This window comes from Pteropus vampyrus, unplaced genomic scaffold (genome assembly GCF_000151845.1).
Source record: "Pteropus vampyrus isolate Shadow unplaced genomic scaffold, Pvam_2.0 Scaffold702, whole genome shotgun sequence".
NCBI classification, from domain to species: Eukaryota; Metazoa; Chordata; class Mammalia; order Chiroptera; family Pteropodidae; genus Pteropus; species Pteropus vampyrus.
The window spans coordinates 774,719-802,645 of record NW_011889483.1 but is presented as its reverse complement, the minus strand read 5'-3'; the positions used below and the strand labels follow the sequence as shown (position 1 = coordinate 802,645).

The window sequence follows — 27,927 nt, the reverse complement described above, 5'->3', positions numbered from 1 at the left end:
AGGGGTGGTCCTGATAACTGGAGAAGTCTTTAATTTTTATGCAGTGGTAGTTGAGAAGACAGGGATCTCAGTAGAGGTTGACACAAAAGCATTTCCTGTGCTTATTTGGAGTGGGTTTAAAGATGAAGATAAGGGGCAGCAGCATATGGTGCCATGTTCATGGGATCTTGCTCCCCTTCTGAAGAAAATGAAGTGAAATAAAATATGAAAAAAGCCTCTGTATGGTAGCATCTTATATCTTCCATGACCCAAGTCCAAGTTTTCTCTTTTGGATAGGTTGACTTGACCAAACACAAACAGAAACTTCAATTATTGATATTACTTTTATGTAACTTGTGAATGATTGCCTTCAGATAAGAACAACATTTAACATAGCGTTATCTGTTTAACGTGAAATGTTTATTCCCTTTGGAGAAAATAGACATAGATACTAACTTTTAAAGTGGTAAAATTTCCTTATGTTATGTTGATAGGCCACACCTAATAAAATTTCACATGCTCTTATCAAAAGTAGTCATTCTTGTTGGCTGAACTAAAGAGCATTTCATAATTTTCCCTGGTATTAACACTCTCTTTTAGATTATAAAACGTAAATGTCAGTGTGAAGCTTGACATTTGCCCAACTCTTCTGATAGAAATTGCTATTCTTTTACCTTGTGGGGTATTTTTACAATTTCGACTGTCCTTTCCAAATATATCTTCATATGCAATACTGGTGGCCCAAGGGGACGACTTCTCTCGACTGATTGTACAGATTCTTAGGGCCCAGCAGTTGTTCTAGAAGTCTTCAAATCAGCCAATTAAAGTTTCATTCGGTACCAAGCAACCAAGCTTATTCATTTTTTCTCCAACTTGCAGCTGTCCTCTTGCATCTAGTAGTTCCCTTGGGATTCTCAGTTTCCTGAAAAGCCTTCTAGTTTCAACCAAGTTCAAACTATACAGGCAGTTTGCCAAAAATCTCCTGGGTTTGCTAAGGGACGAAAAGTCCAAGAACCCCAATGGAATTGCTTTTACATATTACACCAGAATTACAGAATTACACCAACATGTTCATTATGGCTGTTTACTTACTACTGATATTTTTTCTTTTTTCTACTTTTCTGATTTTCCTGTTCCCTAAATGGCCATTTATGACTTTTATAATCAGAAAAAACTTCTTTACCACTTAAGAGTTAGTATCTTTGTATGTTTTCCTCTAAAGAAATAAGCATTTCACTTTTAACAATCCTTCTAAACTCCTTGCCCTCAAATGAAACTGAGTCAATTCTTTCATGCCCAGAAGATGTCCTTTTTAGGTATTGTATTACGTTGCTTAAGGCAGAGTTCGATCAAACCTAGCTTCTGTATTTCCTGGCTTTGTAAATCTTAGTAAATAAATCTATGTCCACTTTAGTTTCCTCAACTTTAAACTTGTGAAACTAATGGTACACGCTTCTGGGATGGGTGTGATGGTTCATTTAGGTAAAGCTTGAAGTGCCTGGTAGGGTACCCGGCAGGGAGCAAGTACTTCATAAAATCTTTGCTGTGGTTTTAATGATGACTTAAACAGAACATGCATTCAAATCAAACTTGAGGCATGCGTCCAGGTTACATTACAGTCATAGATGCTTAAGGACAGGGACAAGTTCTGAGAAATGCATTGTTAAGTGATTTCATTATTGCAGGAACACCAGAAAGTGCACTTACACAAACCTAGGTGGTACAGCCTACTACACACGTAGGCTACAAGTCTGGCCTACAAACCTGTACAGCATGTTGTTACTGTACTGAATACTGTAGGCAGTTGTAACACAATGGCATTTGTGTATCTAAACATAGAAAAGGTACAGTAAAAATATAGTATGAAAGATAAGAAATGGTGCACACGTATAGGCTTTTACCATGAATAGAGCTTACAGGACTGGAAGTTGCTCTGGGTGAGTCATTGAGTGAGTAGTGAATGAATGTGAAGGCCTGGGACATTAGTGTACACTACTGTGGACTTTATAACACTGTACACTTAGGCTGTACTAAATTTATTTTTAAAATATTTTTCCATAATAATTTAATCTTAGCTTACTATAACTTTTTTACTTTATAAACTTTTAATTTTTTTAAACTTTTCAACTCATAATAACACTAGGCTTAAAACATAAACATATTGTACAGCTATACAAAAAAATATATTTTTCTTTATATCCTTATTATATATGCTTTTTTATTTAATTTTTTTCTTTTTAAAAATTTTTTGTTAAAAACTGAGACACAAACACACACATTAGCCTAGGCCTACATGAAATCAGGATCATCAGTATCACTGTCTTCCACCTCCACATCTTGTCCCACTGGAAGTTCTTCAGGGGCAGTATTGGTCATGGAGTTGTCATCTTCTGTGATAACCATGCCTTCTTCTGGAATATCTCCTGAAGGGCCTGTCTGAGGCTTTTCTTGAGGGCATGTTACTACATTACATCAACTACAGATCTCTAAGCAATAAGAGTTTTTCTACTCCATTGTAATCTTATGGGACCACCACTGTATATGCGGCCCATCATTGACTAAAATGTTTTTAAGTGGTGTACTAAGGCCTGTGAATTGTTGGTCATATCTTTGTAGAAGCATATCAAATATAAGTGTTTCTCAACTCAAGTATTGTATTTCGGAGTTTCCACATGGAACATCCAAGCAGAATTACTCTAACATCCTGACATTTAATCCCAAAACCTCCTCAGTACCTTCTTTCATCACTTACTATGAGCCCTTCCCTCAGTCTAGTTCCCTCCAAGCCATGCTCTCCTAAAGCTGTGCCTCATAAGTCTCCTTACCTCAGTGACTTGACAAATCAGTCAACAGCCTCTCTTTCCCTTTGCAAATTTTACATTCTGTTTTCAGCCCATTGCAGTTCATCTTCAGCTGTACTTCTCTTCGGAGACTGGTCACTCAGTAGTAAATTCCTGACCAACTAATTTTGAAATCTTTTGGCTTTTTCCAGCTTGCATTCTGTTTGACTCCTCTGCACCTCTGCTATTATTGACCTGGGATCCGCATGGCCTGGTTACAGTGTTTATCTTTGCCTCTCCCCCAGCTCTCTCCCGCATCTCCCCTATTACCGACCACTGCTTCTCCCTGGCCTCTGCTCCTGCCTCTCCCCTGCCCCTTTTCTGCCTCTCCTATAGGTCCCTCACTTCTTCAGTATGCACCTCATGTTATCTCTCCCAGTGGCTGCTTGTCTCCTGCCCATTCCATATGTAAGAGTTTCTGTGGGTTAGCATGGAGCCGTATAAATAATGGTTTATATTATATTATATTTATTATATATATATTTTATATTAATTATATTGATATAAATAAATGCATGTAATGACATCAAGCAGTGGAATACTGAATTTTCTTTGTGAAGCATGATTACAACTGTGACATATGTTCAAAGAAAGAGGTAAAGGAATTACACCAAAGTATTCATTGCAGTCTATCTAATGAAGTTTTTTCTCATAAAATAGGCTTTTTTTTCCTTCTGTCTTCCCTTTTTATGTATTTTAGAATCATCACATCTATGAAAGTATAATTTCACCTAATGATAACTATAGTCTTAGACATATTTTCTTCTTATTATTTGGCATTATATAATATAGATTTCCTCATTCTTCTGACTGGTATTTGTGACCATCTTATGTCATAATAATACATTGGTTTAAAAGATATCCAATTTTAAATAACTTGTTTATATTTTAATGTTTTGTCTTTGTTACAAGACACACCTATTTTTAGGATTTAGTTATAGGGCATGGGGGGGAGGAATATTTATTCATACTCCTTGTCATAGTCCCATCTTCCATACCTTCCAAACCTTACCTCTCCAACTTTGCTCTTGCCATCTAGTCTGAGTGCACTTCAGGTCTAGTCTTCGTCCACTTTATTAGGAAAGTTTCTGACTATAGTCTAGAGATAATATCTCTCTTTTGATTTATGACATTCTTTTCAGCAAATATGCTTACTGGTATTTAGAATCATTGCACTAATTAGAAGCAGTACTTTTCTGGTATTCTTTATCAGTGAATAAAAGAAATGAGCTAATACTCATCAAGGACAATGACATATTTTGTTCTTTTATGCCCATTGTGACATGAATTTTTTGCAAAACACCAAGAGGGATGCAAGCCAGGGTCACACAGGTCTTCTTGAAGCCCAGGTCTATCTGATTTCAGTGCCCATATTCTCTCTGCTAGACCCCACTTGTCAGTCTGCCTCTAGGTACTTTTTAGTTTGATGTGATGCCTTTTGTTTATTTTTGTTTTTGTTGCCTTTTCTTTTGGTGTCAAATCCAAAAACTCATCATCAAGACTGATGTGAGGGAGTATGATGTCTCCAGCTTTTTTCTTCATTTTCAAGATTGCTTTGGCTATTTGGGTTCTTTGGTGGTTCCATACAAATTTTAGGATTGTTTGTTCTAGTTATGTGGAAAATGCCATTGGAATTTTGACAGGGATTGCATTGAATCTATACATTGCATTGGATAGTAAGGACATTTTAACGCTATTAATTCTTCCAAACCATGAGCATGGAATATCTTTCTATTTATATGTTTTTTTTATTTCTGTCATCAGTATCTTCTAGTTTTCAGTGTATAGGTCTTTCACCTCTTTAGTTAAATTTGTTCCTAGGTATTTTATTCTTTTAGATGCAATTTTCAGTGAGATTGTTTTCTTAATTTCTCTAATAGTTCATTATTAGTGTATAGATACACAACAAATTTTTACATATTGATTTTGTATCTTGCAACTTTACTGAATTTGTTTACTAGTTTTAACAGTCTTTTGGTGGACTCTTTAGAGTTTATAATATTATGCCATCTACAAATAGTGACAGTTTTAATTCTGCCTTTCCAATGTGGATGATTGTTATTTATTTTTCTTGCCTAATTGCTCTGAGTAGGACTTCCAATATTCTGTTGAATAAAAGAGGCAAGAGTGAGTATCCTTAGAGAAAAAGCTTTCAGTTTTTCACCATTCAGTATGATGTTAGCTGTCGGCTTGCCATATATGGCCTTTATTATATTGAGGAATGTTTCCTCTGTATATACTTTGTTGAGAGTTTTCATCATATGTGGGTGTTGAATTTTGTCTAATACTTTTCTGCATCTATTGAGATTACTGTATGATTTTTATACTTTGATTGTTCGTGGTGTATCATGTTGATTGACTTGCAGATGTTGAACCCTCCTTGCATTTCAGGAATAAATCCCATTTGGTCATGGCGTATGATCTTTTTAATGTGTTTTGAATTCTCTTTGCTATATTTGTTGAGGATTTTTACCTTTATGTTCATCAGGGATATTGGCTTATCATAGTATCTTATGATCCTTTTATATTTCTGTGGTATCATTTGTAATGTCTCTTTTATTTCTGATTTTATTTGAGTTCTCTTTCTTTCTTGGTGAATCTAGCTAAAAGTTTATCAATTCTGTTTATCTTTTCAGATAACAAGCTCTGAGTTTCGTGGATTTTTTCTGTTGTTTTTTTGGTCTCTTTCATTTATCTCTGATTTTTATTTCCTTTTGTCTACTAACTCTGTGCTTCATTGTTTTTGCTTCATTGTTTTTGCTTCATTGTTTTTGCTTCATTGTTCCTTTTGTCTACTAACTCTGTGCTTCATTGTTTTTGCTAATTCCTTGAGGTGTAAAATTTGAGATTTCTTATTTCTTGATGTAGGCATTTATTGCTATGAACTTTTCTCTAGAACTGCTTTTGCTGCATCCTATAGGTTTTGGTATGTTGTATTTCCAATTTAATTTTTTATTTCTTTTTGATATTTTCTTTGACTCATTGGTTATTCAGTGGCATGTTGTTTAATCTCCACATATTTGTGAATTTCACAGTATTCTTTTTTTTGTAATTGATTTCTAATTCTATGCCATTGTTCTCAGAAGAGATGCTTGATGTGATTTTAATCTTCTTAAATTTATTAAGAATTTTTTTGTAGCCTAAGATGATTTATTGAATTTTTTTGTAGCCTAAGATGATTCCATGTGCATTTGGGTAGAATGTATATTCTGTTACTTTGGGATTTATGTTCTGTATATTTATGTGTTAAATTCATCAGGTCTAATGTATTGTTGAAGGCCAATGTTTTCTTATTAATTTTTCTATTTGTATGATCTATCCATCAATGAAAGTGGCATACTAAAGTCTCCTACTGTTATTAATGTCTGTTTCTTTCAGTCCGTTAAAATTCGCATTATATACTTATGTGCTTCTATATTGGGTGCATAAATACTTACAGATGTTATATCCTTTTGTTGAATTAATCCCTTTAACATTATGTAATAGTCTTGTTGTTATTACAGTCTTTCTTTTGAAATCTGTTTTGTCTAAAATAAGTATAGCTACCACAGCTTTCTTTTGGTTTCCATTTGCATGGAGTATCTTCTCTTGCTCTTTCCTTTATGGTTTGTTGACTTTCTTTATTGATATGCTTAGATTCCTTTATCTTTTGTGTATCTACTATAGGATGTTGCTTTGTGGTTACCATCAGGCTTACATATAACAGCTTATATACATAACATGGTATTGAAAGTTGATAACAACTTAAGTTCGATTGCATTCTAAAGTGCTACATGTTTAATCTCCCCTGCCCACATTTTATGTTTTTGACATCACATTTAATATATTTTTATCTTGTATTCCTTAACTAATTATTATAATTATAGTTATATTGAGTACCTTTTTATCTTTTAAACTTCATACTAGCTTTATAATTGATTAACCTACCATGTTGAATTTCTAATATTTTTGATATAATACAGAAAAAATTATATCTTTTAAAATGAATGGAGAAACCTGATTATCCCATCATTATAAAACTTCAGATTATTTTCATTTTTTTCTTTTAGTCTTTATTCATTTATATCTTTTTATTGTTGCTATTAAATTAACCATTCCATATTACATTGTTTTTACTTTTTATTAAACACTTTGTTTATGGTTCTATAGTTTTTATATACAGTTTTAATATTTGCATAATCCTTCATGTTGTTATCCCATGAATTATTTCATATTTAATAACAAGACTTTGGTCTTAAAGGTTAAAAAAGAATAAAATTACAAGTGGTATATTTTTTCTATTGGAAAATTATATAATCAGAGTATATAAGATATAATTATGGATATGAAACCATTTATATTCAATTTTTTTTTCCTTAAACTGGAAACTCTTTTTTTCCTCCTAATATTAAATGATTTCCTTCTCTGAATTTTCATATCCAGTCACAGGTGCAGATCTACTTCCTTTTCCTTCCTAATGACGCATACACAATTTTAAGTGCGTAGTCATAGAATCGTAGGACTAGAAAGGACTTGTAGGGTCCACCTCCTTACAGGGGTGACAGTCCCTTGACATAAGTGGACGTCTTTTTTATCTTGATGATCTCCTGGGAAAGAGTTCAAACTCTTTGGAAACATTGTTATATCTTTTAAATCATTCTTCTGCTTTTCAGTTTATCTTAAATTACATTTACTATATTTTAAGCCTCTGTTGCTTAGTAGTCATGGCTAACCTGCTACATGCAAGGCATGATATTAGGTACTAATAAATTATATAAAGTTTCGGTCTTGAAGACCTTTCAAGCCATTTTTGAAGATTGAATGGGCTCACTATCACATTAAGGGCTGTGGATTTTATTCTGTATATTGGAGCCATCAAGGATATTTAGTGTAGATGTGACAATGGAAGTATAGATTTAATCTTTAGTTCTGGGCAGAAATGTTTTATTTATCACTCCCTCAGCAAATATTTTTTTCACATCATATTTTACTTGTATATATATGGAACAGATAAGTAAGTGGAAAACACAGTTTATTCTCTCTTTAGAAGGCTTTAATACATAAATACATAAGTAATTGTAGTATACAGCAGTGAATGCCATGCAGGTAATAAAGAAAAGGGAAATTGCATTTTTTCTGGTTGCACTTAACTCATGAGGGCAGAGAAAGTGGGGATTAAGCTGGGTTTGGAGGATAGGCAAGATTTCTAAAGTATGTGATTTCTGTCTCTGCCATTTTTTATGAAGATCCTTCTATCTATAAAAACATTTCCATTTGGACTCCAAATGCCCAGGTGCTTAGAAAAACAAGGATGTATGGTAGAAAGGGGCTGGAAATTAGTAAGCTAAGTTATAACAATTGCTTTGCCATTAGTAGACTCTCTGTATGACTTTTGAACAATTCATTAACATCCTCAAACTTTTGTTCTCTTATTTGAAAAATGAGGAATCCAAATTTGATGATCTTTAAGGCATTTTCTAGCTCTTTTGAGTTCTGTATGCAGAGTATAGTGGTTAAGAGCACAGAGATGATGCTAAACTGCTTTGTGCCCCAGAACAACCATTTCTCATCTCTGATTAGTCTCATTACTCTGTCTTCTCATCTGCAAAATAGGGATCCTAATAATACACTCCTTCAATAGGTTCATGTGAGGAGAAAAGTAGATAGAGCACAGACTGAGCACTTAATAAATATTAGCTATATTTGGATTGATATCAGGGAAGATGGCAGAGCAGGAAGCTCCAGGAATCTATACCTCCACCGGGGGTGGGGCGGGGGGCGGGGAACTGTTGAACTGGCAGAACTGTCTGAGGCAACTACTTTAAAACTCTGGTTTTAGTAGAATATTTGTACCATCCAGGGGACAACTTGATAAAAACGCTGGTGAATTTCAGTAAATGTTGGTCAAACTCAGATTTCACACTGTAGCAGCTAACATCCTACTCTTTCACCCCGTGAGAGGCAGCTGTCAGGTGGTAACCATTCCTAGTACAGTTTGCTGAAGCCAGGGTGGACAGTGTGCACTTTGTCCTCCAAAAATGAGTGTTGTGAATTTTGATTGCTGATTGCTGCTTTGGTCATTGAGTATATGGGAGAGAGTTCAGCCATTGTTCCACCCCTTAGGGGCTGAAGTGGCTTTCCAGCTATGAGAATATTTAATACCCAGGACCCATTTTTTCCCCTGTTTTGGGCGTCAGACATGTAAAGAAACCTTAGTCAAGTCAGTGGCTGACTGCAGAGTCAGAAGAAGAGAAACCCACAACAAGGAATACACACTTTGCAAAACAATTTGGAAGAATCACAAAAGGACAGCTCCAGTCCTCAACAAGCAAAAATCATTTCTGAGGAATGGAAAAATTAGATTTCCATTGTTGCCATAGCATAATACAATAGCTAATTTTCAATTAAAAAAAATTACAAAAGAACAAAAAGTTAAGGCACATTTACAGGAAATAAAAATTTCACAGAAACTCTCTCTGAGATAGCGCACACATTGGAACTCAACTGAACTCATTAAATTAATTGTTTTAAATATGTTGAATGAGTTAAAGGATACCATGAACAAAGAATTAAAGGGAATCAAGAAAACAATGTCTGAACAAAATGAGAATATCAATAAGGAGATAGGAATTATAAAAAGGAACCAAGCAGAAATTCTGGAGCTGCAAAGTATAAAACAAATGAAAAACTCTCTAGAGGAATTCAACAACAGGTTTGGCAAGACAGAAGATCAGCAATCTTGATGATAATACCATTGAACTTCTCCAGTCTGAAGAACAGAAAGAAAAAAAAAAGAATGGAGAAATATGAACAGAGCCTAAGGGACCTGTGGGAAAGCATCAAGTATGCCAACATACACATCGTAGGAATCTCTGAAGAAGAAGAGTGAAACAAAGGGGCAGAAAAAATATTTGAAGAAATAATGGCCCCAAACTTCCCAATTCTGAAGAAAAACATGAATACACACATCCAAGAGCTCAGTGAACTCCAAGCAGGATAAACCCAAAGAGATCCACACTGAGACACATATAGTCAAATAATCAAAACCCAAAGACTAAGAATTTTTAAAGCAAGAGAGGTGACTTATGTTGTACAGGGATCCTCAATAAGTTTGAGAACTGATTTCTCATGAAAAATCATGGGCCAAAAGGAAGTAAGATGACATAAGTCCCAAAAGAAAAAAACTTTGAACCAAGATTGTATATCCATCAAAACAATCTTTAAAGAATGAAGGAAAAATTGAAACATCCAGATAAAAACTGAAGGAGTTCATGACCAGTAGACTTTCCCTTCAAGAAATTCTAAAGGGAGACTCCTTCAGGCCGACATAAAAGGATACTAAACAGCAACTTGGAACCATAAGAAAAATGAAGAACAGTATTAATATAACTATGTAAGTAAATATAAAAGCCAACGTTATTGTACTTTTGGTATTGTTTGCAGTTTCTCTTTACTATATAAAAGGCAAATGCATACACCAATAATTTTACATCTTTGTTAATGGGAATGTAATGTATAAAGGTGTAGTCTGTGACAATAACAATATAAAGAGGAAGAGATGGAGATGAGCAAAGTTTTTCTATCACATTAAAACTAAGTTGGTATTATTCAAACTAGTTTATAATAAGTTTAAGGTGTTAATTGTAATCTCCAAGATGTAACCACTAAAAAAAGAAAAATACACTGAAAATGAAAGAATTAAAATGGCACACTAGCAAAAAACATCAACTGAATATTTAAGAAGTATCAATGGAGGAATTGAAAAACAAATATATAAGGAATGTAAGGAAACAATATATAAATACCAGAAACAGATTCCTCTTTATCACATTAAATGTGAAATGGATTAAAAGGTAGCAGTTAGCAGATTGGATTTAAAAAAAAACAGTACTCATCTATGTATTGTGTACAAAAGACTCAATTTAGACATAAAGATACAAAGATATTGAAAGTCAAAGGATATAATAAAATATTCCATGCACATTACCAAAAGAGAGCTAGAGTGGCTAAATCATTGTCAGAAAATATCAACTTTAAATCAAAAAAGGTTATAAGCATAGGAAGGACATTATATATTGATAAAAGGTTCAATATATCAAGAAAAGAGAACAGTTATAAACACATATGTACTTATCAAAAGTGTTCATGGATTGGAAATCTTAACATTGTTAAGGTGACAATACTAGCCATAGCAATCCACAGATTCAATACAATCCCCATCAAAATCCCTTTTGTGTTTTATACAGAAATAGAAAAACCTATCCTAAAATTCAGTTGGTCTTCAAGGGACCCTGAATAGCCAAAATAATGTTGAAAATGAAGAATAAAGTTGGAAAACACACACTTCTGGTTTCGAAGTTTACTGCAAAGCTATAATAATCAAAACAGTGTATCCTTGTATAAAGATAGACATATAGATCAAAACGGAAAAAAATGTAAAACCCAAGATAAACTCTCACATATATAGTAAATTGATTTTTGACAAAGGTGGCAAAACCAGTAATGTGGAAAGGATAGTCTTCAACAAATGATGCTGGATAAAACTGGATATCAACATGCAAAAGAATGAAATGGACCCATGCTTTACACAATATATAAAAAGTAGTTGTAAATGGACTGAGGAAATAAATATAAGAGCTAAAACTATAAAAACTTTGTAAGAAATGGGAAAATTTTTATAACGTTGTGTTTTGCAACAATTTCTAAGATGTGACATTAAAAGCACAGGCAGCAAAGGAGTGATATGGATGAATTGGACTTCATCAAAATTAAAACTTTTGTACAATCAAAGGATGCTCTCAAGAGAATGAAAAGGCAGCTCACAGGATAGAAGAAAATAGTTGTTCATCATATCTGCTAAGGGATTAATGTCTAGAATATATAAAGAACTCCTACAACATCAACGAAAAAAAAACCTCGAGTTATAGAAAACACCATAAACACATGAGAAGGTGCTCAGCATCATTAATCATTAGGGAAATGCAAATCAAAACCACAGTGAGATACTATTTTATCCCCTTTAAGATCACAGAAACAGAAAATAACCAATGTTGGTGAGAATGTCAAGAAATTGGAACTTTTGTGCCCTGTTGGTGGGATTATAAAATGGGGCAGCTGCTCTGCATGCAGAAAATTTTGGCAGTTCCTCACAAAGCTAATTATAGAATTACCATACGGCCCAGCTGTTCCTCTCCTAGATATGTACTAAAAGGAGTTGACAACAGGGCCTCAGTTTCATGTACACGAGTGTTCATAGCAGCATTTACAGTAGCCAAAAGATAGAAAAACCTAAGTCTCCTTCAACAGATGAATGGATTAATAAAAGTAGTGTATATATAATGTGGAATGTTATTCAGCCATAAAAAAGAATGAAGTATGATGCATACTATAAAATGGATGAACCTCAGAAACATTATGATAAGTTAAAGAAGTCAGAAACTAAGGGAAAATATTGTATGATTTCATTTTATGAGATACCCAGAATAAAAATTTGTAGGGATAAATATTAGTTTAGAGATTAACAGGGGTTAGGAGTAAGGGGAATGTGGAGTATTGCTTAATGATTACAGTTAATGATTATAGGGTGATGAAAAAGTTTGGAAATAGATAATAGCAATGCTTGCACAACATTGTGAACATGATTAATGCCGGTGAATTGTATACTTTAAAATAAAGTGACATTTTATGTTATATATTTTATTTACAAATTTAAAATTAATAATGTATCCTAAAAACCATTTGACTTTATACTTTAAATGGGTAAATTGTATGTGTGAGTTATATCTTAATAAAGCTGTTTTTTAATTGTTATTCATATTGCAGCTATTAGTACTACTTAAAATAACAAATCTCAAGCTGTTTTAAAATTTTAGTTCTAATCTTATCCTGGTACCTTCAGCTGAAAATGTTCACTTCTTCAATTTGCATGTTAGTTTATTTGTATCTCTCATAACTTATCAATTTCTACCAAGTGTGATGTATATTTCCAGTAGAGGCAGTATGAGAATCATATCATGATCATCTCAATAGATCCAGGAAAAACATTTGACAAAATCAACACCTTTCTACAATAAAAGCATTCAACAAACTAGAAATTGAAGAGAGTTTCCTTAGCCTGATAAAGGGCATGTACAAAATACCTACAGCTAACACTGTACATAATAATGAAAGACTGAATGTATTTCCTTTGAAATCAGGAACAATAAAAGGATTTCCACTTTTACCACTTCAGTTGAACATTTTACTGGAGTTTCTACCCAGGGCAATCCAGAAGTAAAAGGAAATAAAAGGTATAGAGATTGGAAAGGAAGAAATAAAAACTGTCTATTCACAGATGACATTATTTCAAATGTAGAAAATCTTTAGAAATTCACTAAACTATTAAAAGAAATGAGTTCAGCAAGGTTGCAGGATACAAGATCAATATCCAAAAATTAGTTGTATGTACACTCGCAGTGAAAAATCTGAAAATTAAGGAAAAAATTACATTTATAATAGGATCAAAAAGAAAAAACAGGAATATATTTAACAAAAGAAGTATAATACTTGTACACTGAAAACTATAAAACAATGTTTAAAGAAATTAATTTTGTTTGAAGGGAGTACTCACCAAATTGATATTCTATATCAGAATCCCAGCTGCCTTCTTTATAGAAATTGACAAGCTGATCTTGAAAATTTTTCTCTCTCTCTCTTTTTTTTTTTTTTTTTTTTTTTTTTTTGGCAAGGCAACCCTTTGTTGACCTCACAGATTGCAAGGACCCTGTTAGTTTACAATCCCTTATTTTTTACTTTTTACGTCTACAGCACCTGGTCTTCTTAGGTAGTCTCCCATCCAAGTACTAACCAGGCCCAACCCTGCTTAGCTTCCGAGATCAGACAAGATTGGGCTTGTTCAGGGTAGCATGGCCATAGACTGATCTTGAAATTTTTATGCACACTCATAGGACCTAGAATACCCAAAATAATATTGAAAAAAAAGGAACAAAGTAAGAAGACTCACACTTCTCAATTTTAAAACTTACTACAAAGCTATAGTAATTAAGACAGATGTTAACTACCTTAGGGATGGACATATTGACCAGTGAAATAGATTAGAAAACCCAGAAATAAATTCATGTATCTGTGGCCAGTTGATTTTTGACAAGGGTGCCACCATCACTCATTCGGGAAAGAATAATCTTTCAACAAATGGTCCTGGTACTATTGGATATCCACATGCAAAATAAGGAAGTTGGACTCTTACTCGACACTATATATAAGAAATGAATCAAAGACCTAAAATGTAAGAGCCCAAGTATAAAACTCTTAGGAGAAAACATAGAAGTAAATTTTCATAACCTTGGATTTGGTGGTAGATTCTTAGATATGACAATAAAAGCATGAGCAACAAAAGAAAAATTGCACATCATCGAAATTAAGAATTTTTATGCTTCAAAAGACACTATCATTAAAGTGAAAAGTAAAGTGTGCAAAGTAAAATAAGTAAGTGAAAAGTATGCTAAGTAAAATAAGCCAGATACAAAGACACATACCGTATGATCTCATTTATATATGGAATCTAAAGAGACGGAACTCATAAAAACATGGAGTAGAAGAGCAATTACCAGAGCCTGTGGGGTGGGGGAAATGGAGAGATGGTAAAAGGATACAAACTTTCTGTTATAAGATAAATACGTTCTAGAGACCTAATGTACATCATGGTAACTATAGTTAATAATAATGTATTATATACTTGAAATTTGCTAAAAGTAGATCTTACATATTCTCACCACACACACATGAAAGATAATTATGTGAGGAGACAAATATGTTAATTAGCTTGACTTTGGAAATCATTTCACAGTGTAAACATATGTTAAAACATCACTTTGTGCACCTTAAATATATATAATTTTATTTTTCAATTATACCTCAGTAAAACTGGTGGGGTGGGGGAGTGAACACATAGAATGGGAAGAAATATTCACAAATCAGATATCTGATAAGTGACTCATACCTAGACTATATAAGGAACTCTTACAACTCAGTGATAAAAAAGACAACCAGTTTTCAAAATAGGCCAAGAATGTGCATAGACATTTCTCCAAAGAAGACCTACAGAAATGCCAATAAGAGTAATGATTAAGGTCATGGGTTTTCAAGTCAGACTGCGTCTATTCAAATCTTCATCCACCACTTATTAGCTGTGTACCCCTAAGCAATTACTGTACTTCTCTGTACCTCAGAGGATCTTCTGTGAGGTGTAAAGGAGTTAATTTGGAAGGTGTCAGGCAAATTGGAAACATGAAGAAGTGTTAACTATGGTGGGCTCTCTTTTAGTTGTCATTATAAGATCAGTCACATCATGGTACATCACTCCCAGTTTAGGAGTCCAAGGCCTTGGTTCTAGCTGTAGCCTTTCATTTGCTGTGCAAATCACACAGCCTTCACCTCTAAACTGGAGATAATTCTATATACCCTACTTTCCTCCCAGAGTAGTTACAAGAATCAAAAGAGATCATTTAAGGAAAAATATTTATAAAATTCTCATTTAATTAATGTATAAAATACAAGTATTATAATAAACATTATGATTATTGAATATTACACTAAACATAATAACAAAATGCATAACTATTATGCTTTCCTTCTAATAAACTCTTTATCAAGTTAATCCTATTCTTGTTTGTATCCATTGGTGTACTGAGTAATTTCTTATACATAATTAGTGCTCAGTAAATGTACTGGAGAAAAATTTAATTGAGATATTATAAAATTTGAAATAATATAAATACTTGGATGTTATTTTCCCGAGAGGAGGCTACAGAGAATTTAAAATCTAACATCAGTAAACTATGTGATTTATTTTGATAAAGACAACTTAGAGTCTATGGCCATGCTACCCTGAACACTCCCGATCTCATCTGATCTCGGAAGCTAAGCAGGGTTGGGCCTAGTTAGTACTTGGATAGGAGACCACCTAGGGAGACCAGGTGCTGTAGGCATTTAAAAAAAACAACAACAACTTAGATAATCTTTATCACTGTATTTATAGCTCATCAGAATGATAGTTTATAACCTAACATACCTATATCTTTAACCACAAATTTTAGGGGGCCAAGAATTCAATTGATATTATCAGTAATAAACTGGTAAAAGAACATATAAACACATGTACAGTTAATACCTGTATTGTTTCTTTTGAAGATCTGCTTTGCAAATGAGAAATGTTTTAAAGACAAAAATGAAGTATGAAAAAGACTTCCAGTCTACAGCCATGCCACCCTGAACAAGCCTGATCCCATCTGATCTCGGAAGCTAAGCAGGGTGGGGCCTGGTTAGTACTTGGATGGGGGATCACCTTGGAAGACCAGGTGCTGTAGGCATAAAAAATAAAGGATTGTAAGCTGACAAGGTACTTGCAATCTGTGAGGTCAACCAAGGGTTGCCCCGCCTAAAAGCAGACCAAAAAAAGCTTCCATTCAAATGGCTGTTTTCCTCTTGTGCTCTCACACACATTGACTCAGAGCTTTGCTGTCACCTGCCCAGAGGAAGCCCACTAAAAAGACTCCAGAAAGAAAAGAGCATTAAATGATACCCTATGGACCAAAGGAAATGATTCCATCATTGATGAAAATAAATCTTTATGTGCTTGTTTTTATACTAACAAACAAAAATGTTCTATATTTAAGAAGGAAACCATTCACATTATCCAGGTAATAAATAACAGATTAGCCTAAACAACAAAATGATTTGAGGTTCTATTTTAAATAATATGTTTAAATTATAAAGTGAAACTTCTACATGATGAGCTTTTGAGAACAGTCTACTTGCTAATTGTCCTGATTGTCTTCTAGAAGTCTCAGCAGAGTGCTGGGCAAGCCAGCACCTGGGAAGACTTGGAAATGTGGGTGGGTACAGCAGATGAATATTTGTAGCTATAAGTTTGTATTTTAAGCTAGTAAACTTCAAGGATGAAGAATTGAAAGTATAATGGCATACCGACTTCTCCATGGCCACACACTTCACCTTCAGGTAGGGATGCTCAGAAATCCTGAGAAAACATGGGAGTCTCAGATCATGTTGAGTGGTCTGTCATGGGGCTGCCTGCCCAGCAGCCCTCAGGTCCTGTCAAACACTCCTCTACTTTGCAGCCACGTAGGAGGGAGGAGGAGAGCATCTGAGACCAGAGCCAGGCAGCTCTCTGGAGGACAAATTCTTAGAGAAGCTAAGTCTGAAGGAAGGTAAAAGGAGCAAGTTAGAAGAGAAAAAAAGCCCTGGAGATTTCATCCCCTCCCCTGGTTAAATCCTCACCAGCACTAGCCTTGAGATAGTTATAGAGCCTCAGAGAAAGTTTTCCTTTTCAGAGCACAGTCTCACTTTCTAAGGGTCAAAAATTGTATATGATCTTCAGACCCTAGCTAGTATCTCTCATGGATGGTTGAAGCTCACCTTGTGGAATTATTTTTATTTTAACATATAACACACCCTGCTATGGTTTTGTGCTCTGGTTGCTCTGTGACATTCTGAGGATGTTGCCATGCATCTTTGCCCTAATCTCTTTGTGAAAATAAGCAGTGCCATTCAAAAGAAGCTGTGCTTCCTCTAAAAGAGTTTTGATTCCAGAATGTTCTTATTCTTTTTATAATTTAAAGCAGTGTTCTTTAACCAGTCTTGCACATTTATCTAGTTTAGCTGATGTTTGTTCTGTTCGAAGCTAGACTAAGCTTAGCATTTGCCTATTTGCAGTAATAATTAAACCTAGGCTTTGTGATTTTTTTTTTTTTAAGGATATTTCTTGGGCTTATTTTTCTGATTTTTTATTTTAGCAGTGTCAGTTTCATTTCTTTTATGACCATTGTTTTCTCAAATTATTTTTATTGCCATTCAGAGTGAATCCTTTTATTCTAGATTTTATAAATTTTCAACTGAAATTTCAAATTGGGACATTTCCTGGATTTTAGAAAAATATTTTTCAATCCATTTGATTTTTTTCTTCCCTTATTCAAATACTATAGTCTGTTCCTCATATTTTGTGCCGTTCAATTTTTATATCATGTGAAATCAAAAGTTTGAACCATTAAAACATTTTTAAATGGACTCTTCATGTCAATTAGAATTAAAAAACTAGACTGCAGAATAAGTAGAACTGCTTAGCTGTTTTTACTGATGTGATTCTTTAGTTTCTCCTGAGCCAGTTCATTTTTCTCAGAGCTCTAGTAAAAATTAATGTAAATAAAAATTGAGTCACTTATTCTGACCCCTTGTCTTGAGTATTGTCAATTGATCTTTTTGTTTGTATTTTGTTTTCTTTGAAGGTGGTCCTCACAGTTGAGGTTTGTAGTTATTGATATCCTAGAATTGAAGTAGCTTTGTTACTTCAATTCATATATTTGGAAATTCATATATTTCTGATTAAAAATTGCTATACCAAAGATTCTCAATTTAGGTAGTTTTTAAAAAGCATCAAGTTTTGTTTAAATAACATTAAGTTTCATTTAAATGATTTGTTATTGGAAAGATACTATATTGAAATTTTCAAGAATAGATTTTCTAAATCCGATATCTTTGAAGAATAAAATCATTTATGTAAAGCATTTAATGTGTCAAATAATTTCCATTATGGCTTTAAAACATTCTAACAAATGTTCTTATACACATAAATAAGACCAAATGGATTCTATTAATCTAGTCAGATCATTTGGCTTGTAAGGTACAAAATTGAGACTTCAATCAAAGTCTCTAGACTTCATATTCTTTGTTCTGCCTGCTATACCACACTGCTGTTCTGAATAGACAGTTTGCACCTCAAGAAAATGTGGAATGGTGTATTGGATGTTTCTTAAAAAGTGTATATTACTTGATGACTTGATTTGTTGACACTACGGATGAGATGCATAGAAGGCTATATTAACTCAATCAAGTGAACAAAAATGTTTGTCAAGTTATAATTTTCTCTCCAGCAATTGAACTGTGAAACCAGAGACATAAGATATAATCTTTATCTTTTTTTCAGGTGCATGGAGTGAGATCTTTGTTAATTAAGAGGGGGAAAAGCCAAGCCTTCCATGTCAATAAGTTAAAGCATTAAAATTCTATAGCTATAATGATTTCAGAAATCCACCAGATGTAGCGGAACACAAAGGAGGAAGTGCTCTTTTCTATAAGTTCTGGCAAAACAGAATGGATCCATAGAAGACCTTCCTATCATTTCTGCTAAGTCCTGATAGTTGAGCAGGTGTTTTATAAGCTGAAGGGAGTAAGCCTGAGATGCATTCTTAGGTACTTGAGTAAAGCCAGGACAGTGTAAATGGTCATGTGAGTTTTTCTACAGTAGTAATCCTCAAAGTATGGTCATAGGACCAGCAACATCAACATTGCTTTGGAATTGTTAAAAATGCAAATTAGTGGAACCCACCCCAGACCTAGTGAGTCAGAAAGTCTGGGAGTGGAGTGCAACACTCTGTGTTTTAACAAACCTATGATTCTGAGTCATGCTGAAGTTTGAAATTTCTGTTCTGGAGTTACATTGGGAGATAAAACCTATAAGATAAAGTTAAATATTAGCCTGGGAAAAGCATGCAAATACATTTAGATTAATAGTCAAGAAATGCCTTATGTAATTCAGTGGTGAAATGATCCTTAAAGATAGAAACCAGTCATAACTGATACAGGTATCCAGTTTTCTTTTAGGACTGCACTATGTATTCCACTTATTAATGCATATATTTGGATCTTGTAATAAGGATTTCTACTTCTGATTTTTTAAAAAAAATCTAATTGAATAGAACAGGTATAACTCTTTATCCAAAAACTATACCTGTATGTAGCCCAGCCATACATAGCATTGTGCTACATTGACCTATTGGAACATGCTTTAATGAAGCAAAGTGCTAAAAAAATAATAATCAGCCTTTTATGCTAGACTCACAAACTTTACTCTGTAAAGAGATGGTACTGTGAATGGCACAAATCTAAAATTACAGGGTGGGGAAGAAGGAATGGAGAGATAGAAAGAGGGATGGAGGTAAGAAAGAGAAAGAGGAATTGTTTTATATATAATTGTGATGCTCAGGAAAAGATATGAGGGAAATTTTGACTCTTAGGTCAGTTTGGGCATATTTGAGAGTACTCATAGGAAGTGATTGTTACTTAATTTATCAAGTAATGAGGCAATTTATTATTAAAGAAAAGGTAGATTGAAGTGTTTATCTATATGTATTAAAGAATAAACTTTTCGTGGTGGCGGGGGGAAGACAATAATATAAAGTTACCTGTATATAAGCCTTTCATTTAGGGGTAAATTGCTTAATTTTTTGGTGCAGATAATTCTAGCACTTCCTCTTTGTAAGACTCTTATATTAGTAATAAATAGTACTACCGTCTTGGGATCACATGGTTCATATAGACGAGTCTGTTTTTCTAATGCATTAAATGTATTTTTTGAATTAGGATTTTTAATGCTATCATTTGTATAGCTGTTTCATGATTTATTTTTCTACTTTTTGTTAGAAATTAAGATACCTTGCTATATTTCACGATAATAAATGTGATTAACGTGACGTAAATGTTTTTCTCCATGTCTGATTATTTCATTGGTATAGATTCTTAACAATGACTAAGTAAAAGTGCTTGAACATTTTTAAAGCCTTTAATTACCCATTTGTCAATAGAAATGAATATACTACCCAGAGAAAACTAAACTTTTCTGAGATATCCTACCTTACGTTGGAAGAATTAAGTTAACCTGTAGATATTTTAGAAATAGCCTGTATCAAATAATATTAGCTATTCTTAAATAGTGTCTAGTATGTATGTCAAGCATTGTATATACATGTATACATGTGTGGCTGTATATATGAATATATCTACCTAATCTCACAATAACACTATTGGGTATGTTTGATCCTCATTTTAGATATAAAAAAGTTAAAGTTCAGGAAATTGAAGTAATTTAATCAAGATAAAATAGGCAATAAGTGGCAGAGCTAGAATATAAACCCAGGTCAGACTGATTTCAGACCATGTTTTTCTTCCTGCTTTGTTCTCCTTTTTTACAGTCTTTATAGTCTTCATATTCTGTTAAGTTCTGGCAGGATTTTTGTTACTGAATAAAAGTATAGGATTTGTGCCTTGAAAATAAAATTTGCAACCACTGCCAAAAATTATGGTGTTTCTTTCTATAAATTGCCATTTCCAGTGATCCTGTGCCTCAAAAAAGGAAATGATCAAAGACTTATATTTGTCTAGATAATTAGAATTCTAGTTTATAGAGGAAGTTTATTCTCATAACCTATGAATTCATACTTCTATGAATTTATTATATATATTTATTATACTATGGAATTTCAAACAAATAAACTGGTCCTTAATGTTGTGTTTATTTGGATGAAAAGAGACTGGGGATTTAAAAATAGCATGCAGTTATGTGTTGGTGTTCTACATCAGTGTTTTTATCAGTTTCTTAGATACATGGATCTGATTGGGTAAGAAGGTAAAAGAAACACATTGAACACAGGAGACAAATCTTGTCAAATATGAAGTTGAAAACAGAGGATGTATAAGCCTTAAACTTTTTATTTATGAAATTGGCTTAATTCTTTACTATAGAGATATTTTCTAAGACTTGTTTTTAAATTTTTACTTAGAGTAAATCTGATTTTTTGGTGGAGAGGAGTGCCCACTCTTTAAATAACTGAGAAGGTGGGCAGGATAATTTTCTATTAAAAATTTATGGGGTGGGGGCAGGGAATGGCATAGATGATAGAGGCTCTGTTCATCCCTCTGGCAACCAAATCAGAGTTGTGACAGAAACAAGGAGCAAACAGCAAAGAAAAATTGACTAGGATCTAGATGAACAAGCCGTACAACTAAGGAGAAATCTAAGAAATCACCCTGCAATGGCAGAAGGTAGGACAGGGCGAGGACATGGGGCTGCCAGATCTCGAGCTGCTGAGTGAGACGTAGCCTGCGGCAGCGGCAACACCAAATGCCTATTAAAGGGGCCCTGTCTGCAAGCAGACTCTTGCAGTGACGGACCTGCTCGCTCTGAGCGCCAAAGCCAGTTTGGCTGCGCAGCGGGCACCAGGGACTTACAGGGGAACACTGAGTTGTCAGAGTGAGGGCCAAGGTGAGACTCACTCTATACAGAAGTAGCTGCGGTATCCATTGTTCCTCTGTTGAGCTTTACCCTCTCCCAGTGCGCAGTCTCAGCACTGCCATAGCAGAAATGTCATCAGACTGGATAACAGAGGTCTCTCTGCCCAGAGGATCCCCTGAAACCCTGCCTCCCCCAACTCGTGGCCCCACCCAAGCCACATCCAGGTGTATCCTCAGCTACTCAGGTGATCCTTGCTGAGCTGGGCCTAGACTCACACTGGCAGCAGCTGGCCTCGGTTTCTGGTGTGGCCCTTTGAGGCAGCTATAAGCACAGCACCTGTGGATTGCTTGCTGAATCTTAACAGGTGGCCCCTAAGAGGCACAGGCTTGGGCTAAATTTAAGCTGCAGCTGAACCCCACTCAGGACTGTGCCACTGGACACCTACTACACAAAGCTGTACTAATAAGACCGGGAGAACCAAGAGTTTTGCTTAGTACATAGAAAGAGACACAGAAAGGCAGCCAAAATGGGAAGACAGCCAAAAGAAAGGCAGAACAGAAAGGCAGCCAAAAGAAGCAGAAACAATATGAGAGAACAGAACAGAGATCCAGAAATAATGATGTCAAACAATCTCACAAATGCAGAGTTCAAAACACTGGTTGTAAAAACGCTCCATGAACTTACGAGAAGAGTAGATAAATTCAGTGAGAACTTCAACAAAGAGATAAAAAACATAAAAATGGAAACGGAAATTATAAAAGGGAACCAGTCAGAAATGAAGAAAAGTATATTAAATGGAAAAAAAAAACAAAGTGAATAAAGAAGAGGATCAAATGACCTATACAGGGGATGAGAAAGCCAAGGACCTGCAATCAGAATGGCAAGAAAAAAGAAGCCAAGACTATAATAATAATTTAAGGAGCCTATAGGACACTATTAAAGGTAAAAATATCCATGTCATCAGGGTACCTACAGGAAAACAAGATGTCGAACAGCTATTTGAAGAAATAATGATAAAAACTTCCCTAACCTGGTGAAGGAAATAGATATAAAACCGCAGGAAGCTCAGAGAGTCCCCAGAAAAATGAACCCAAAGAGACCACACCAAGACACATCATAATTAAAATGCCAGAGGTTAAATACAAAGAGAGAGTCTTAAAAGTAGCAGGTAAAAAGCAGTTAATTACCTATGTGGGAGCACCCATAAGACTGGCAGCTGATTTCTCAAAAGAAACCATGCAGGACAGAAGAACTTGGCACAAAATATTCGATGTGATGAAAATGCAGGATCTACAACCAACAATACTTTATCCAGCAAAGCTATCATTTAGAGTCGAAGGACAAATAAAGAACTTCCTAGACCAAAGAAGAAAAAAGCTAAAGGAATTCATGAACACCAAGCCCATATTACAGGAACTGTTGGTAGGACTTCTTTAAGAAGAAAAAACATGTATCCAAAACAGGAATAAAGAATGGTAACAACTACATTCCTATCAACAAGTACCTCAAATGGAAAAGAATTAAGTGCTGCAACCAAAAGACAGGGAAGCTGAAAGGATAAGAAAACAAGACCCCTACATATACTGCCTACAGGAGACTCAATTCAGATTAAAAGACACACACAGACTAGAGAGAGATGGAAAAAGATATTGCCTTGATGAACCTAGAAGATATTGTGCTGAGTGAAGTAAGTCACACAGAGAAAGACAAGTACTACATGATTTCATGGAATCTAAAGAACAATATAAACAACAATAACAAGAAAATGGAAACAAACTCATAGATATAGAGAATATTTTGAGGGTTACTATACGGGTAGGGGTTGGGGGACACTGTGAAAAAGGGCAAAGGGATTAAGAAGTACAAATGGATAGATACAAAAAAGTCATGGAGATATAAAGTATAGCTTAAGGAAAATAGTCAACAATGTAAAAAATAATGTGAGAGAAGAGGATTGACCTGATTTAGTAGGGTGACCACTTTGTGAGTTATATAGATCTCTAATCACTAAGCTGTACAAATGAAACTAATGTATTATTATATGCCAACTATAATTTTTAAAAAACTCATTGAATTGTTCAATGTAAATATGAGAAACTAATTGTCTATTATACTTCAAAAAAGCTGGTGAAAAAAATTCAAAAAAGTAAAATAAAATAGTTCTCTCAAAATTAAAAAAGGAACCATGACCATGAATTAAGTAAACATATCTATTTTAATAATAGAAACATTAAATTTCAACACATTACCCATTTTTTTTACATTACTCATTTGCTTTTATAAATCTGTTATCTGACTTAAACCTATTCTGCAAAAATGCCAATAAATTATATAAATCACAGTTTTTAAAATTAGGAACAATATGTTTTATGATAATCAACAATGCTAAATCTGAGTTGCATGAACTGTTAACTTGTAATTTGTTTTAATGTTTAGCTTAAAGTAAAACCAAAACCAACCACCTGCTAATGAGAAAAAAAAAAAAAAAAAGGAAAGAAGAAATGGAGGGGAAAGGAGGAAGAAAAGACAATTATATGTGTGGTTTTTTTTTTTTTTTTTTTTTTGGTTACTACATTAATTCCATTAATCACTTAATCCTCTTTGCCACCCATCACGGGTTTGTAGGTCTTCTTCCCAGACAGTAAACAAGCAAATAGATCTTAGTTTATGATTTGGACCAAATACTGTTTTTTTAAGGGGTTTATGGTAATCTCCATGTCAGTCACAATTGTCCCTTTCAGCATATCCAGTGCAAAATATATTCTTGATTTAATTAATTGCTAGGCACAAAAAAAATTTGAGGAAGCATAACTAGTAGAAAAAGAAAAGTAAGTATCTCTCATAAACCTCACAGTTTCTGAAAACAAGTTGCTAACAGGGTATTTCACTGTGACAGTGTTTAATAGTGATTATACTGTTAACCTTTGACAGTGATAGAAAATGAAAAGATGTCTCAATTGTTTTTCCTTCTCTGGTCTCATAGAAAAAATTTTAAAAGTCTATTGTTTCCTGTTACTTGAGTTGCATGCATAACATTTTCAAGTAATATATATATAAGAAGTAGATATGGTTCTTAAGGCAAAGCATATGTATTTGGGCAGTCATTTCTGTTTTCAGAAAACATTTTGACAAATTGCCATTTTTATTGAATATATAATATTACCTATATATTAAAGAAAAAAGATTTCTACAAGAAACCCTAGTAGCTGGATTCCACTGAAAAATGCTACTTTCTAGATTTTTTGTGTATTTCATTCATGGGTGTTATTGCCATATTTTAGCCTGTCCTGCCACCATGGCTGCCAACTTCTCAGGGATACTCAAAGTGTTTACTAGAAAGTAAATGCATATTCTTCAGATTCCTTAAACAGAAGAATCAGTGTGAGTCTGGTGTCATGACAGTGTTAACTGATGTTATTGATCATATATGTGATTATCAAGTGAGGTTTAACACCTTAGGTTTGTTTTTATTTTTGGTTGATCTTCGATCTTAGGAAAGCTAGTTAAACATGCTATAATATTAATCCATACATGCTCTGTAAACTTGCTTTTTGATCATCACATAACATTTGTGGCAATAAGATAAATAGAAAGATGATTATAAAGTCCACACCAATCAATATTGGCCTGCAGTGTAAAAAGAAATTGAGAGCTCATACTACCTAGAGAAATAATGGTACCATGGATACGGATGTTTAAAAGTTCTAACCTCCTTTGCTCGCTAATGATGGAAAGCGAACATATGAATTTTTTCTGCAGAGACTTGATGATGTGGTGGTGTGACATATTTGCTTATCACATTAAATCTAAATAATTGTCATTGCTACCAGGCAGCCTCTTGAGTGCTCCATGCATTCCCTTCCTTGTATCTTCACACACCCTGACCAGTGGGTCCCCTCATCTGCCTTCTTGTCCTGGGAAGCTTTCCCTAACTCCAGTGGTATTGATTACTCCCAGAGGGTCTTCTAGCTGGGTATCATATCCCAGTAACATCCTTTTCCTTCATAGTAAAACAGTCTATTCAGTTCTCTTTTCTCTGATTGGATTCCCAGTTCCCTAGACCAGTGCTTGGCACATCATAGGTGGTCAGTAAAAAGAGAGTAAAATGAACAAATGGACCTACATATGGATATTAAGGTTTTTCCCATATCCACAAGCCTTGCAGATACATTTTATGTACATATGTTATTATTTGAATTATTTTCCCAGATGATATGAGTGTAAAAAGTTATATCTGTGTCTAAAATTTCAGACTTTCCGTATTATGCCAAGTCATACTTTAAACCTCCTTCAGCTTCCCTAATTCAGAAATTATGATCCTTTGGATCTAGTTAAACTAATGCTTACCTGTGTAGTTATATTTGGAAGATAAAGGGGACTTATGAATATATGAGAAATTTAAACAAGATTTCAAAAGTGTGTTTATCTTAAATCAGAGAATTAGTTATGTTCAAATCCCAGTACTGTTTATACAGAAACATGATAGAACAAGTTAGTGGTTGCCAGAGGTGGGATGGGGGTGGGCAAAATGGGCGGAGGGGGTCGAAAGGTACAAAGTTTCAATTATAAAGCAAATAAGTCATGAGAATGTAATGCACAGCATGGAGACTATAGTTAATAACAATTTATTGCATATTTGAAAGTTGCTAAGAGTAGATTTTAAAAGTCCTCATCACAAAAATAAAAATATTTGTAACTATGTATGGTGACAGATGTTAACTAGACTTATTGTGGTGATCATTTTGCAATATATACAAATATTGAAGGATTATGTCTTATACCTGAAAGAAATAGAATGTTAGATAGTAGTCCCCCCACCCCCAACCTGCAGTTTTACTTTCTGTGGTTTTAGTTACCCAAAGTCAAAGGCAATCTGAAAATATTAAACTGAAAATTCGAGAAATAACAATTCACAAGTTTTAAATTGTGTGCCTTTCTAAATAGTAATGTAAGACAATCCATTGAGATGTGGAAAGAAAATATTGGAATGTCTTTTCATCTCATTTTAATGTCTATTTTTGTGAAGGATTTATAATTACAATGGAAATACATGCATATAATTTATAAATATGTTAGTAGCATACAGTCAAAAATTGTTTTACTGACAGAATTTTTAAATTTAAGTATGGAGTCCACTGACATAAAGAATGGTCCTGACTTAAATCATACTTATATATTATGACCTACCACTTGCTAGGTGATAAAAAGAAGCAGTTCTAAAGTAAGTTCTTATCTCTGTTAGAGCCCCAGAACTGAGCCAAAGCACCACTTCTACTTTAGGTTTCCCTTCTTTTCAGCAAAGTTAACAACACTGACATACATATGAAAGTGCTATTTTTAAAAATGGAAAATTATTCAGCCACATTTTAAAATAGTTAGAATTTTTTTTGATGTTTGTAACGATTTGTTTAATTATATATAAAAGAGATCCACATTAATGGTTACTAAGTAAATCTATGACTTTTTAAAATCTGCGTGTTTGGGATGAAACTGTATATCACCTCTATAATTTCCCGGAATCTGAGAACTCGGGTCAATTCTAACTTTGCTTCCAAGGCAGAGGGCCGGGTGAGTAAACAGAAATGCTTCTGATGTTGTAAAATAATACACATTTAATTAAAGACATTCACTCCAACTGCATCACTTAGTTTTCTGTTTTGAAGAAGACTAGAATGTTCATTTAGTGTTTATATTTGTAAATTGTTTATCAGCTAAATTCATTTTTCCCCCATTTGAAACTGAAAGAGTTATATTTCTATTAAAGAGGTTCTCTGCCGGGTCAACCTTCTTTGTCAGATTACTATGAATGCTACAATTTCAAAGTTAATTTTTATCAAGAATGTTTTGAATGTTTTAAATATTTTCATATAAAAATGAGTATTCAATATTGAAAAATGTAGAAGGAAATAAAGGAGTTAATAGCAGTAAAGGGACCTCCATTTCTAGGATGCAAATATTAAAATATGGAGCATTATAATAATTGAGCATTAAGGGGGTAGGGGTTAGGGACACTGTACATCCTACAACACTTAAGACAGCGATGCAGGA

General features: G+C 34.0%; 1 protein-coding gene, 1 non-coding gene and 2 pseudogenes across 2 annotated transcripts in view; 3 read left to right on the top strand and 1 right to left on the bottom strand.

Annotated features, from left to right (window-relative positions):
- Positions 1 to 27,927, top strand: part of SPIDR (scaffolding protein involved in DNA repair) — a 435,467-nt gene that overhangs the window by 278,293 nt on the left and 129,247 nt on the right.
- Positions 13,596 to 13,714, bottom strand: LOC111733941 (annotated as a pseudogene).
- Positions 15,666 to 15,784, top strand: LOC111733955 (annotated as a pseudogene).
- LOC111733940 lies at positions 16,047 to 16,165 on the top strand. The gene has a single exon (XR_002778246.1). It is a non-coding gene; the product is annotated as a 5S ribosomal RNA (ribosomal RNA).